General features: G+C 48.4%; 1 long non-coding RNA gene across 1 annotated transcript; it reads left to right on the forward strand.

Moving 5' to 3' along the window:
• Positions 1–1,135: 1,135 nt before the first annotated feature.
• On the forward strand, positions 1,136–2,531 carry LOC124297612 (uncharacterized). The gene is made up of 3 exons (XR_006906645.1): positions 1,136–1,574; positions 1,676–1,978; positions 2,101–2,531. It is a non-coding gene; the product is annotated as an uncharacterized LOC124297612 (long non-coding RNA).
• The last annotated feature ends 11,752 nt before the right edge of the window (positions 2,532–14,283 follow it).

The following is a 14,283-nucleotide window of genomic DNA, read 5'->3' on the forward strand; positions in this document are numbered from 1 at the left end:
AAACCGATAGAACCGTACCCGCGTATCCATTATTTTGTAATACCTAATCGTGACTAACGGCCAGGTGTAAAATCAGTATTGGAAGTGTCGAACCTTACCGACTGTACGGAGAGCATAGGACATAGGTCCGAGACCAAGGACAATTAGTAGTTTGTTTTGGTTACGGTGTGGCCAGGCCGTGGAATGCGCCGGGCTAATGAAGCGTTAATTAATAATCAAATAAGTGACGTTCGCCGAGGAACGGCGTGGGCAGAATGAACCGAGAAGAAGGCGAAGGCGAAGAAGTCGAAGTGGACACCGGCGGCCCGGCGGTGGTCGTCGTCACTCGCTTAGCCGACATTTTCAAGAGCGTCCTTGTCGAGGCTAAGTACACCTCGTCGCTCGACGTTGATCGAGCCGCCGCCAGCCTCTTACACCCGTCTACGCCGGGCAACCAATAAATGCCTCCATAGATACCTTTACACAATCTCCTTTACTCCGCGGTGTGTAACCTCACCTCCCCACCAACGCCAAGAGGTTGATGCCTCCGGTACGCAGACCAACCTCTGTGTACAAACTCGTCACTCCGAATTAGATAGTAAGTCTTTCGCGCATACGACGTACGCGGTGATGCTGTCGCGCAAAGAAACATGGTTGTGGTGCGAGTTTACGGGTATTGGAATTATCAGTTTCATCGTGTCAAAATCACTGAAAATATCCAGAGTATCCCACCTCGAAAATTCGAAATACTGCTGCACCGAATCTCATGAAGGTTGAAATATGAAAAAAATCACGCACATAAAAACAGTTGGCACAAATTTACTGACCAAATTTCATCAAGATTGATTAACAATTTCCGAAGTTATCGGTTCTTCAAGATTTCGGGTAAACGTCATATTGGAGTTGAAAATTGAAAAAATTTGAATAGAGACCAAACTTTCATTAAGTTAAAGTATTGTTCAACTACGTTCTCCAGTTCTTCCGTCAATGGTGAAGCCTCTTTATGAACGGAATACCCAAAAAAAAAAAACAAAAACAGAAGAACCGAAATCCACACGAGGCCGAATTTCGAGCTCTAAGTCCTCCGGATATTGGATTCTCACGCGAGTCCGCGCATCGGTACGGTACCTATCTACCTGCGTAAGGTGCACGAGCACAGGTTAGGTGTATCTACCTGTCCAGGGGCCCCTCCCAGCTCACCTGTAGTGAAAAAGGGTCAACAGCACGCGAGACCCCGCGCGCGTCCGCGGGCAGTAAAAGAATGGACGATGTTGTGGAGCCGAGAGTAGCAGAGAAGGACGGACAACAATTGTCCAGCAGGTTGGCTCGGCGCGCGGGCCTTACCAAATGCATCGGGACAAAAACCAACAAGGATAATGAAAGACCATCCGGTCAGGAAGTTATCGGGTGCGAATTCATTTCGGGTAGGATACTAACTTGCAGAATACTGCGAAAACAAAGGGGGAAACACGCGAAATCGATATCTTAGAGATCTTCGTCCCTGGGAAGATTCTCGAATAAGTAGATAAGAGGAAGAGAAAAAGTGAGGAGTAAGGACGAAGAGAAGGGAGTCTGTACTGGTTCTGCGTAGGGAGGTATATTCCTTGGTATTCAGTAAAAAACCTGTCACAAATTCAAGGACATTTCCAGGACATTTTCAGGTTATTCAAGGACATTGAAAATATAATATTTCCAGGACACGAGAAAAATTCGAAGATTGTTTCCAGAACTTTTGAAGGAGAAGCAAAATTCAAGGACATTTCCAGGACCACTGGACACTATGTATACTTATTTGACTTCCAGCGGCCGCGGCGTACGTCTATTACAGAAATCGCAACCGGTGTCTTGACTGCGGGGAGTTTGTCACTACACGCAACGTCGTTAGAACGACTGTTGGGTGTACCGACCGCAGGCCTAATTCCGAGTCTCTCAAGTAACGTGCAACGCGGGTCGAGCCGGGCGCACAGGTGTGTCGTATAGAACCGCGGTGCTTAGAGAGGTTAGAATTTAGCCTTAAACAGCCCAGAGCTAAATCTGGCCGGGCGAACTCGAACGGTCTTCGAGCAGCGCGCGGCGCGGCGGCAGTAACGAGGCTAACTGTATTTTATTCATTAATTACAGCTAATAACTGACACTCGATTCAGCCCGTGATCTCGGCTCCTGATATCCAGCTACTAATCACCGGTAAAACACCGCGCAGCACCAGCAGCACCAGCGATAAGACGCAACGCAACGCGACGCGTTGGGCGGCCGCAGATCTAAGCGCAACATCGTCGCTTCAATTTTCACCAGACGCGTTTCGGCTCGGATCGAATCGAATCGAAACGCCGCCGCTTCTTTCGCGAGCGGATCGATCGATCGATCCTCCGGCCTCCTCGCGGGGTGCTGCCGCCTCCGAGGATGATGCCCCAGGGGCCGACGGTAGCCGGGCACTCATTGCCCCGAAATCAAGCGATAATTACGGGTCTCGGACCGCTGATCGCAGTCTTCTCGACGCGGAGGACGACGAGGACCCGGAGGTGGTTGCCCAGCGGAGGCGGCGGAGGCGGAGACGGAGGCCGAGAGGAGTAAAATACCGGTTTCGACGGCGCACCGACGAGCCGGACCGCGGGGGGCTTCGAGAGCTGCGTAAGCTGCGTGGAAACTGTGGTACGTAGCGCATGCTGGCTGCCGTTGTGGCTACACCTCGACATGACCAACTCCCATGATCCCAAAGTAGCTGTGAACCGCGATCGGCGGTCGCGTTCTGGTATTAGTAACACTTGAATGAACCGGGCACTATCATTACCTCGGCCAATGGCGGACCGAGTAGCCTCTGATAATCAGTTTCGTCAAAATTTATGGTTATTGTTCCTCGCGTGCCTCCGGATCACCAACTTTGTACCCGATCGAATCAGCTCCGCCGGGAGTTCTGAAATAAAATTTAACAATACTCTTTGACCAGATGATTTTTTTGTACCCTCATTCTTGTCCTCTTCTTCCTCCACGACGACCTTCTTCTCGTCGTGCGAAAGATGCTCATCGATTCGAAAACACTGTGACTGGTACCTCTTCTCTAATGACTTCCTCGTCGTCTTCGTTCAAAGTCTGAGCAACATCTTACGGCGAAAATCCGTAACTGGAGGGAGAGGTCGACGTATACAAGAGGACCTCGCGGTGGTCGCGAATCGTCGATGGTAAAATGCGCAATACCTCGAAGTGGTACAGCGGTGACTAAGTAAAGGGCGGTGGACGTGTCTCCTGGCGATAATTTGGCCGAAATACGTATATTCAAATTTTACGACAGAGTAAACTGCGGAACGTAATTCACAATTATTATAATTCGGGGCAGAAACGACGGCGCTGCGCTTGTGCCCCAGAACCGGAACTGTTTGTAGTTGAAATCGTTGGTGGTTACGTGCGTGTGGTTGCATACAGGCGAAGCCTTGCACCTTATACCTACGCCCGCGTCGCCCTGAGACATCTCGGGCATGAGGCGTCTTATTACGTCATTAGCGAGTCCAATAAAACTCCTTTTAGTACTTCCTGGTACGGGAACTCCACGCCCTGCGCCCCGGACCACGTGAACTAGAACTGCGACTGTGCGAATAAGGTCACTCGACGCGCTTTTCGCGATCATTTCGCAATTCTTCATAGCGCGGAACTTGCCTCGCAGGGTTTAGCCGATGTCCGTTTCGAAATTCCGGGCTCGACGTTCCCTCGCGTTTCAAACCTCCTTCTTATCTTTGCCCTGCCATTGTTTCTCGTTCAGGAACATGGTTTCCAAACCTTCGACAGTTTCGAGTATCACGTATTTGTAGTTCGGATTCACCTGTAAGCCACCCCCTCTGTCTCCTCCAATCCCTCTTGAACATGTTCCAGGTTTGTCGGATGAGTTTTCGTGGTTCCAGTTGTGGTTTCGTGACGTGATCGAAGCCGCGACGGTCGCCGATCATTGACCGCTGATTCGCTGTCCCATCCTGATCATCGATTCAGAATTCTCGAAACTCATTTCCTTTCACTTTTGCCGGCCCTCGTGATTGCCCCCAAGCAGAGGCACTGAAAGTTTCTCAAACGATGCCATCTTACCACTCGGATATACGTACCTACGTCATAGGATAAATAGGGACCATTAGTGGCGACCCGTTTGCGAGTGGGTTCTCACAGATCCAGAATATTAAAATTCTACTCAGGAGAAGCTTCAGAGAATCGAGAAGACTTTGAAACCCACGCGCTGCAACACCATGCGAGTAAAAACATTTCCGTAAGAGTAGAAACGGTGTTAAAATTGTGCTGCAAGCATGCGTGCAGCAGTGTCGATTTTCGAAGAAAGGCTTTTAATCTCGATCTCGAAGTATGTTTGATTTGGGGGAAAATTGCCGCGCCATAGCCCGAAGCCTTCCGTGTCGGATTTTGATCGGAGTGAACGAGATATAAAGGCATTTGCATTCGAAATTGGTTGAAACTTGATAATGCGGCATCTTCACAGCTTCGAGGAAACGGTCGATTAAATTCCTTTGTTGTTGTATGCGGGTACCGAGTGACGTCGACTCCTCAGGGTCCAGGAACTTGGGAAAAGGAAAACAGCAGGACCGGCTCCTGCAGGTGTCTTTCCATCGTTAGTCAAAACCTAGAAGGACCATCGCGCCGTGCGACTCGATCCTTCGATCACGTCTCCAGCAAAATCCGACTAGACAAAACACGCAGAGCCCAATAAACGGAGAAAATCAAGCCGAGTGATTTGGACCTGGAAAATGTCGGAGCCACGCAACAGGTGGCAAAGAGCCACCTGCGACTCGTCCGAGATCACTGAGGAAATATTGGCTTCAAGTAAAGAGACGGTAACGAGAGGATCCAAGAAGGGGAGCAGCCCGGCTGATGGAAGTCGGCATAAGTTTGCGCATGCAGTCCGCAGCTCGGTGGATTCCTGGAGCTGGAACTGGACTACGGTGGAAAAGGTACCCACCGGAGGATAGTCGAGGCGAGGCGAGGCAAGGCGTGCGGCAAATGTACAAACCGTGACGCGAAGGCGAACAACGCGGAAAGCCGATCTGTCTGTAAAGCACGTCGCCCCCGTCCTTGTAAGGCCACTGCCTTTCCATGTGGACACGCTCACGCTCTCGCCTCTCTCTCGCTCTCCGTTTTCCATCCTCCTTACTCCGCTCGTCTAACGCAGTATTTACCTACGGCTGAGCCGTGCCCACATGCGGACTGGCCACCGACTCCCAGGTACACGTAATACACCCAGGCAGGTGGAGTGCGTCGGTATGCGACTGGCGCATGTTCGATTCGAACGCTATCGGTACGGGCGAAACGATTATATTCAACCCGGGTTGTCCCCCGCCGGCGTGATTAGATTTCGATGTCGCTCATTCTGGCTGATTCGTCCACACCATGCCGTCGCACCTCGATACGATACCTATCCGACCACAAAACGAGCCGGTCAACACTTTTATTCCCGCTTTATGCTGTTATCTTTACGACTCCATACCTCTCAGCGCTTCGTTCCCCGCCACCGAGGAATATCATCTCTGAAAAAGACAGTAAACCGTTTTTCGACCCTCTCCTTTCGTCCACTTCTCATTCATTCTTCCTCCTGTATTATACTAACTCGAAAATATCAGACCCTGTTCTTGTCCAACCGGTGCACGCGAAACGATGTTATTTTAAGGTCAGGTCAAATCGCACTACAGGCGTTGTCCGCAAAGGTGTGAGGAGAAATTACCACCCTGCATGTCTCGATCGGGGATCCAGGGACTCCTGGGCGAGCCCACGACGGGCGGCTTGGCATACGTAGGTAGTCGTACCTGGCGTTAACCGGAATGTAGAGCCAGAGCTCATATTCAGCTGGCAATAATCATAAAGATCGTTGCAGAATATTTGCATTCCATTCGAAGCACTTGCTCAACGTGGAAGGATACCGATGCAGGGAAAAATGATCCCACGTCGTAAACCCTTCGGACTCGAGAATCTAGTCGAGGGTCGGGGGGCGAATATCGAAAGAGCAAAATCGACATTCAGGCCAAATTGTCCAGAAAGAGATACTGTGTTCCTCTTTCTCAACGTTTTCGGCAATTGTTCATCTACCAAAGTTAGGATGTAATTTCCATCGCACCTGGTGCCGATCGTGTTCCCGAAACGGGGCTCGAGGGGATTTTTTGCCTGCATTAGAACGAATTTTCTCGAAACCGTGACTCGACGAAAAGTTTCTATTAACTCATTCGTATTCGGCATCGAAATAGCCGTACTAGCCAGTCGGTAGGGCGGCCAGTCGTTGGCTGGTTCGTGATGCAAAATCCGTGTAGGACAGTGTAATCAATGGCTGACCGTGATTAGAGGTCCATTACCAGAGGCCACCCACTGCTTCAATCAAGGAACTCGAGTGGCCCGAGTCCTGATGTTCCCGTTACACATCGCATGCATGCTTTGCCCGGCCGAGTCGAGCGAAGAGGAGATGAACATCCACTCTCCGGGCTTGATGAACATACTGCACGGATTTTTTACCCCGGAGTGATACCGGGCCAGGAGTCGATCTCGGCGTGTACCAGCGAGCGGACTGCACTGCGAACGCCGCCTTACGTAAAACGCGAACGTGATTCATCGTGCGAGAAAGCGACACGATTTCCTGAATGGACACGCGGTTATATTGTATATGGTATACCGTGTGTACGCGCATCCTGATCACCTGGATCCACGTGCGGATGAATTCGCGTGGGATTCCGATGAGTGTGAAAATAAATGGAGACATTTAATGACGCGCAGTGAGGTGAGGGTGAGCACCAGAAGACCTGGTCTCCGTTTTAGGACTCTCTTTCCGGCCCCTCGAGACGTGAGAAATACTTATTCAACACGCCACCTTGAAGCCGGAGCGAGCTTTTTAGCGTCTCCGACTTAACGGCTTCGGTTTCATAGGCTGACGAACGCCGTGTGTGCCTGGATTACACGCACGGCTAAGCGTGGATGTAAATACCTACCATCGACTCAACGTCCCCGCAGTTGGAGTGCGATCACAGGTGACACGGGCTGGAAAGAGAGCCGGGAAATCGAGGATCAGGACTCGTTGGTGTTCATTAAAAAGTCAAACTAAACAATTTCACAGCACCGAGAGCGGATTGAGACGCGGACAGCCAGTCAACGTTCGACGAACGGGCCTAAATCAATCGCGAGAATGCGGCTGCCCTATAAGGTGGCGAATGAAATAAATAAACGAATCAATCGACCCGCGCCTCGATACGAGAGACCGAAGAGTTAACACGGTCGTTACCGGGATGGACTAGTCACCGGATCCTCGTGTAAGCCCGTGACGATGAGAGCTGTAAACAAGTCCCCGGAGCGTATATAACGAAACGCAAAGCCGAAATTCCCCGCGCCTTGATCCCGCCTGAAACGTGGCTCCAAAGTCGAAGACGAAACTGACACGACGCTGGGGTCAAAAAGGAGCACCATCTTTTGATTGCCCCGCGTACGTGCCGCGCCTATCAAGGGACCGGGCAACCCACGGATCCTGGGCCTCGGGCCCTCCCGCGAGCCAGAGGTCCCGGGGCCAGGCTCATCTCGGAAACGACGTATTCTGTTTCAGATGAAGTGTTTCCTTGGTGTATGCGGTGTCCTCGCTGCGGTGGTCCCGTTCATCATCCATGCCTGCGCCCCACGTCACGTGATCAGTTCTCCAAAATTCAGCCAACTCTGTAAAGTGCGGTGTGGTGCTTGATCTCACCGGTGAGGAAGAATGGACTGTTTCACCGATTCCGGACTGAAGCAAGTTCAGGTGGTGGTCAAAAACATGCGGATCACAATTATTCCTCAGAATCAATAGAGATTTGGTTTTGGTAGGGTGCTATGCTCGTGTACGACAACTTCTTCCACTCAATTCCAATGACTAGGTATCTAGAAACAGACTTCTTCTTTAACGTTTTATGCGGGTGATAATTTGAAGCCAGATAACGAGAAAGCAACGGCCGACTGGAAGCTGAGCACGGAATGAATTATCTATATCGGAATGTCTGAGGGTGACGCGATGGAAATAAGTAACCCACATTCGCAAAACGCGTTGAAATCATTTATACCAGGGCGCGGCACAGACTAGGCGACCCAACGAAGAAGTAGATTTTGACCGTTAAACTTGGAATAAGAATACGATTAGGAATTAGAATTCTCTGAAGAAGTGTTTAGCCCAAATAAACTGGTATGAATTTAAGAGAGTTGGAGTAAAAACATGCGATCATTTCTAATTGGTGTCAACATCTTGAAGACAACGATCCATCCGGCGCGCTTTGAGAACGAGTGCAACCGTCTAGAGCGGAGACCGAGAGGACGAAGAACGACTAGCGGAACAGGCGCCTGGTATGAGAATTGAAAATAAATTAAAGTCGACACACACCGCGTGTAGACGAGAAGCGGAGTGTAATGGTACGAGTAAGAATCGCTCTTCTCGAGTCTCTTCACCGCGGGCAATGTCGCCTCTGGGTGGCGTTCGAAAGCCGGCGGCGCGGCGACGCCCCTAGCCCATTGTCTAACGGGTCGCCGAATACAATACTTAAACCCGTGGCTAACATGAATAAATGTATTACGGGTGTACGTAGGTGTGCCCATATATGCCGCGTTCCACCCACAACACAACGCTCGCTTTGCCTACTATCCAAACTTTCCTTGGAGTTGAACGCCGGGTTGTTGGACCGAATTTCTTCTCCTTTTCGAGCTCCTTCACCAGCTGGTGATTCGAATTCGAGGCGAAGTGACGCTTCGCGGTGGATTTAAGAGAGCTGGTCGCAAAGTCGACGAGCGAGTGTACGTGTAATATGGAATGCCTTGCGACCACCAACGCGAACGAGAATGAATTTCTCAAGCGTAGTACGCCGGTCGACTCCTCTGGTACCTTTACAAGCCGGCGCGAGCGGCGATATATCGAGCCTGCGGAGGCTGTCCTCATCTGGTAAAATCAGCAAACTTGCGGCCCGACATTCCGGAGGAAGGGGAGCTGATCCGGCTCAATAAATGTCCGACGTTTGACACACGCCTAATAGGTACGGGATGCGGCCGGGATAGCTGGACTCGAGGACCAGGGGGGAGGATTATACGGCATGGAGACCAGACACGCGATGGAAGTTGGCATGCCCTTAGACGCAACCGGATCGATCGTAAGTAAACCTAATCGAACCGTACAGCTGGGGGCAGTTTTACCCTAATACAGAAGTCGTCGCAACGTAGGCGGTCTTTTAACCCGAGAACTCGCGGCCACCGAGAGACGCTTTTCTTCGATACCTTTTTTAGGAGGCAAAAAGCGACGGGCGCGCCTCGAGCCGATATTCTAAAAACACAATTTCACTGCTGCACGTTGTGGGTCAGCGACCGATCGACCGAGGAAAGTGGCTGCGGTGGAATCGAGGAAAATAACCGACGGCAACTAATTCCGGATTCGCGAGACCACGTGGAGTTCTAATACCTACACTCGTCGATCCGCGTGAAGCGATCGGTTGAGGTGAGGATCGATGGAGCTCGGTACAATTTACAAGCCGGTGCGGGCCGCCGTATCGGCTATCCAATCAGCTGGCCAGTAAGAATAATGGCGGTAGCTGTTAAAGGTGAAGGGATTGTTTTACTACCGGTAAATTTATAATTCGATATATGATCTCCGGCCCGAGGAACCCATCGGTACCTACTGTAAAAATTGAAAAACTTCCATAGACGCGCAGGCGGGCGTTGAGGCATGAATATCCGGTTTACGAGCGAACGCGTGAGCCTCCAGACGCCCTTTTCGTCCCAGGTTATGTCATAGGTTTGCTGAAAATCCACGACGCAGTTTTGGAAAGTGTCTCGCGCCATTGTATGCTTTCCTTTCGCGTCTTGATCAGATTTTCTTTTGTACCGCGTAATTGAATCCACCGTAGGAATAATGTCATTCGATTGGAAGGCCTTGGAAGTCCCGTTTCTCATTTTCCCGCCAGCCGGTGTAGAATCAACTTACGGCACACAATGATCCCGTCTTCAATGTGCACCTGTATGTTATAATACGAGTTTTACGCAATAACGAAATACCTACGAGCATTGACCGAGCCTTTGAATATACCCTCGGCTTTGATTTTGGTACCGGCTTACGCGTAGATTCGGGGTTGCGCAACGATATTGTAACAAGATGATAATTTGTTCGGTGAGACAATCGAGCCGCGGCTGAATGCCGAATAAATAATAACGTCATCGAATAAAGAGGCGTATTGTTACGGAGCGGCGTACAGCCGGCCAATAAATCGATCATTATCATCTGCGTACGGTTATTTGTGCGAGCCGGTATTGTCCATTCAATCGAAAATACGCCTCCCACGCGCAACTCGAGTATCTCTTGTTAACGATGCACAATCGGTTCCCGAAAGGATTCAATCATCGTTGAAAACACCGAAGCCACGCTTAATCGCCCAGCCCCCAAATACGCTTCATTGTTTCATTGAACCATCTGGCCCCCATTAATCTGTCTCCTACAGGCGATCGGCCCTTCTCCATTTCTCCTTGAAATTATTCCGATTCAACTCGGTTTTCATTATCTCATCATTGCGTCATTCAACTCTCATTCAGCGGAGCCGAATGCCAAAGGAACCTCGTGAAAGTGAAAACTGAAATCGCTTTCGAACGGAAGAGATCGTTTTTATCCCCGAACTCCCCATTCTCAAATTTACATCCCAAACGCTCTGCTTCAGGGCCGCTAAAGAGCTGCTTGAGGATGATTACAAGGGACGGAGAGTCGCGTGCAGGATACAGGAGTCGGCGCTACTCCCTGACTAGTCCCGAAACTCGCCCGAGGCCCGGAAGTTCCTATCTCGACTTGTGATTCCTCTCAAAGTGCAGCTGATGTGTATTAAGGGGAAAAAATGGGGAAATATGAGAAGAAGTCGGATTTCGAGGGTGTGCAATTCGTTAAGATTGCATGGTAGGATGATGTGTATTTTGTTTCTCACTAAAACCTCGCGGTTACAGATTTGTTGGAACATTGTTACTCTTACAATGAAATATATACCGAGAACACAAGTTTTTCCCATGTTATTTCCATAAGAAACTTCGATCACAAAGCGGACTATCTTAAGAGTTGAAATAAAAATGTGAAAAAATTAGGCAATTGTTTTTGAATCATTCGAAGTTGTTTTTCGGGGTGAAGAGGAAAAAATTCTTCAATGCCCCGAGTAAGGACAAACCTGGTGTACGGAAAGTCGATTCTTTCCGGACTCGACGAAACGACCGACCCGACGGTGTCCCACATTTCATTTTTAAACTTTTACGAATGTCTGTGAAAGGGTAATTCAGTCTGACAGAGCATAGCTTATGCATCAGCCAATACACATAAAAACATGTCGTGCCGACTGTCGGTTTAATTGAATTCGGCGTGATTGTCTTTATTACACCGGGTCACGTCGTCCATCGCCCTGATGTCGAATACTTTCACAGAGTATTCAACCAGTTTATACAAAATGCAGGATACAACGGCGTTAATTTCCTGTCTGAAAAGTGAAGTAAGATCGTTATCTGATATTTAGATCGTACGGCTGCAGTAAATTTAGCGTAACTAATTCAATAACGATCGTACAATATTAATTCTTACGCAGCACAGCGGGGTCAAAATGACCCCGCGGCATCTTTCCCGTTAATTCCAAATGAACAACATCCAAAATAATCTAATTTGATGCAAGACAAATAACGAAATATCGTAAAAATGGTTAATTCATTCTTTTTACAAATATTCAACTTCACTCAATATTTTTTTTTTTTTTTATTAAATATCTGCGTTTCGAGAGTTGCTCAGTCAATTTTCAGCTCAAAATATAAAAAATTCAGTGAGTTATGATTTCTCGAACAGATGGATCGATTTTCCAGTAACTTCTTGTTTCACCAATTTCTTTTCACGCCAAAGACAACTAATTTGCCTTTAAATATAACAGTTAAATAGTATCTCATAATTTTATTCAAGTTATTCTAATCGACACTCGGGAGATGTTACACACAGGAGGCGTGGTGGAGCGCAAGGTTTTATTATCAAGTATTCGATCCTCGTTTGTAAAATTTTTACCATTCCTAAAGAAAACGTTGCCTATCTGTCACATTCAGCCGTAGTGAAACGACGACAAAGATGATGCCGACTAGACCGACGCTGATGATCCGGAATGTCGTGGGCAACCCACGCGATAAGTTGCGAATCGTCGTCTCCTTTCAAACTCACACACACACGCACACACACGCAAACGCGCGCGGACACACGTTACGAAGAAAGACCGAGGAGATCTTACGAGCAGAGAAGAGGGTCGTCATGCGGTGGCAAAAACCTCCGGCTTGTTTCATCAGACTGCTTCAAAGTATTCGAGCTGCTCCTTGGCGCAATTATAAGTAACAGGATCGAGGAAATGAGATCGGGTCGAATGGTGTTTCGTTTGTTTATTTGTTTTTCTTACTTTTTTTCTTTCATCTCCTGCAGGGTGAACGTAATCTCTCGTTCCTCGGTGAACTAAATATCAAAAACGATCGCAACAAGATATCGCTGTCATAACCGCGATCGTCGTCTTCGTTCGGATATATATATATGTATGTATACGCGGGCGGCAAGTTGAGAAAAAGAAATCCGTAAAACAAAAAAATAAGACTTGAAATGAAGGAATAATAAAAGTTAAGCCGTATTTATGCCGGCGTGGGCGTTCGTTCGGGCCCAATTATTATGGTATTTGTGCGCCGGTCGGAGTCGTCGCGTCGCGTCGCGTCGCCGTTCAGATCGTGCGGAAAGAGATGCGCTCTGCACTCGGCAGTTTCGAAGTCGCCGAATGACCCGCGCCGGTTGGGTAGGTACCTACTTCTTTTTACAAATTGCGACCGTCCCAGTCCTGCTCGGTCGTAAGGAGGTGTCAATTAGCGCGAAGGTACGGCTCGGCCTTAAGTACATCCTCTTTTACCTCGCCGAATGGTCAGCGTTTGCCTCTCGCCCGAACCGCCTCGATCTTTTCTCAGCGGTGAGTTGATCGATTCACCGATTACAGGGGAAAAAGGCGATTCGACTCGTGAAGGTTCATCCGACTAATCGCGAAAAAGGTTCTCATAGTTTTTGTCCGTCAGTTGTTGTTTTTTTGTTTTTTTTTTTTAATTTTGTTTTTGTTCCTAGTTCGATATTACGAAAACGGCACACGACACCTGAAACTGTGTAAAATTTAGCGAAAATCGAATTCGGAGCGACTTGATCGCCAATTCTCTGAGTCGATAATTCCGCAATAAAAACGATCGCATACAGCCGAAAAAATGTATTACTCGTATCCATGATTTTTAACTATTTATGTGTATACGGTTACTTTCCATGACCTCAATTTCAACTTCAAATTCAATTTGTTCAATTGCAAGTTCGAGTCGTTGTATAGCTATACGGAATAGAATCGGGTCAAATGGACTGGTATAAACTCACGTCAACTTATACTCGTGCTGCTTTTTGCGAACAGGATAATTTGGTTTTTGGTATTGTTGCCGAAATGGAGTGTTTGAAAGAAAAGTTAATTTTCAATAAAGTTTGTAATACTTGGAACAAGGATGATTTCTCGTTAAAGTTTACCGTCGTAATACCTGGCAACGTATTTTGATTGTGCCCGGAATTTTTTCTTCAGAGAACTTTCACCACCCCATATACGTATATATATATATCAGCGTCGTGAATAAACGAAGTTTATTCCTCGCACTACGATCGATTGTGTAAACGATAATAAGAAAAGAGACACTCGGACGTCCCGCGGTTTACACCGTCTAATTATTCGTCGCCGTTCAGTTTCAACGTATTATACCTGTTAATAAAACGCCGATATGGGCAGGTATAATAACAGTGTAAAAATGAAAATACCATGCAGGACTTATTCACCCACGTGAGTGCAGGAGGTCCCACGTAATGAACACCAAACGTAGAAAGAGACGCCGGTTTAACCAAATACGGTAAATTTTTGTACCGATCGCAGGATTCGGAGAGGAGAAATAATTCGACGCCTCCCTCTCTCTCTCTCTCTCTCTCTGTCTCTCTCGCGGGAAGGTGCTCTTCCGCAGAAGATGAAGCGGGCCGTGATTCTGGAACTTACAGCCATTGACAGCGGCTAATTAACCGTGGAATTGACTCTTTCGGTGTGGTCCGCGATCGGCTTGTTCCGCGATCGAAAACGAGGAACGTGTTTCGAGCAATAACGATCAATAACTCGCGGCCCCCTTTCTTTCCCCCTTCCACTCCCCTTTGGCGCCGTATTTAAGGCTCTCGGGTTCACCTCAGCCACCCACGCCTCCAGGAACAGTTTATCTCTTGTCATTAGCCTTCCGCGAGCACTGATTAACCGT

Source organism: Neodiprion virginianus, chromosome 2, assembly GCF_021901495.1.
Source record: "Neodiprion virginianus isolate iyNeoVirg1 chromosome 2, iyNeoVirg1.1, whole genome shotgun sequence".
NCBI classification, from domain to species: domain Eukaryota; kingdom Metazoa; phylum Arthropoda; class Insecta; order Hymenoptera; family Diprionidae; genus Neodiprion; species Neodiprion virginianus.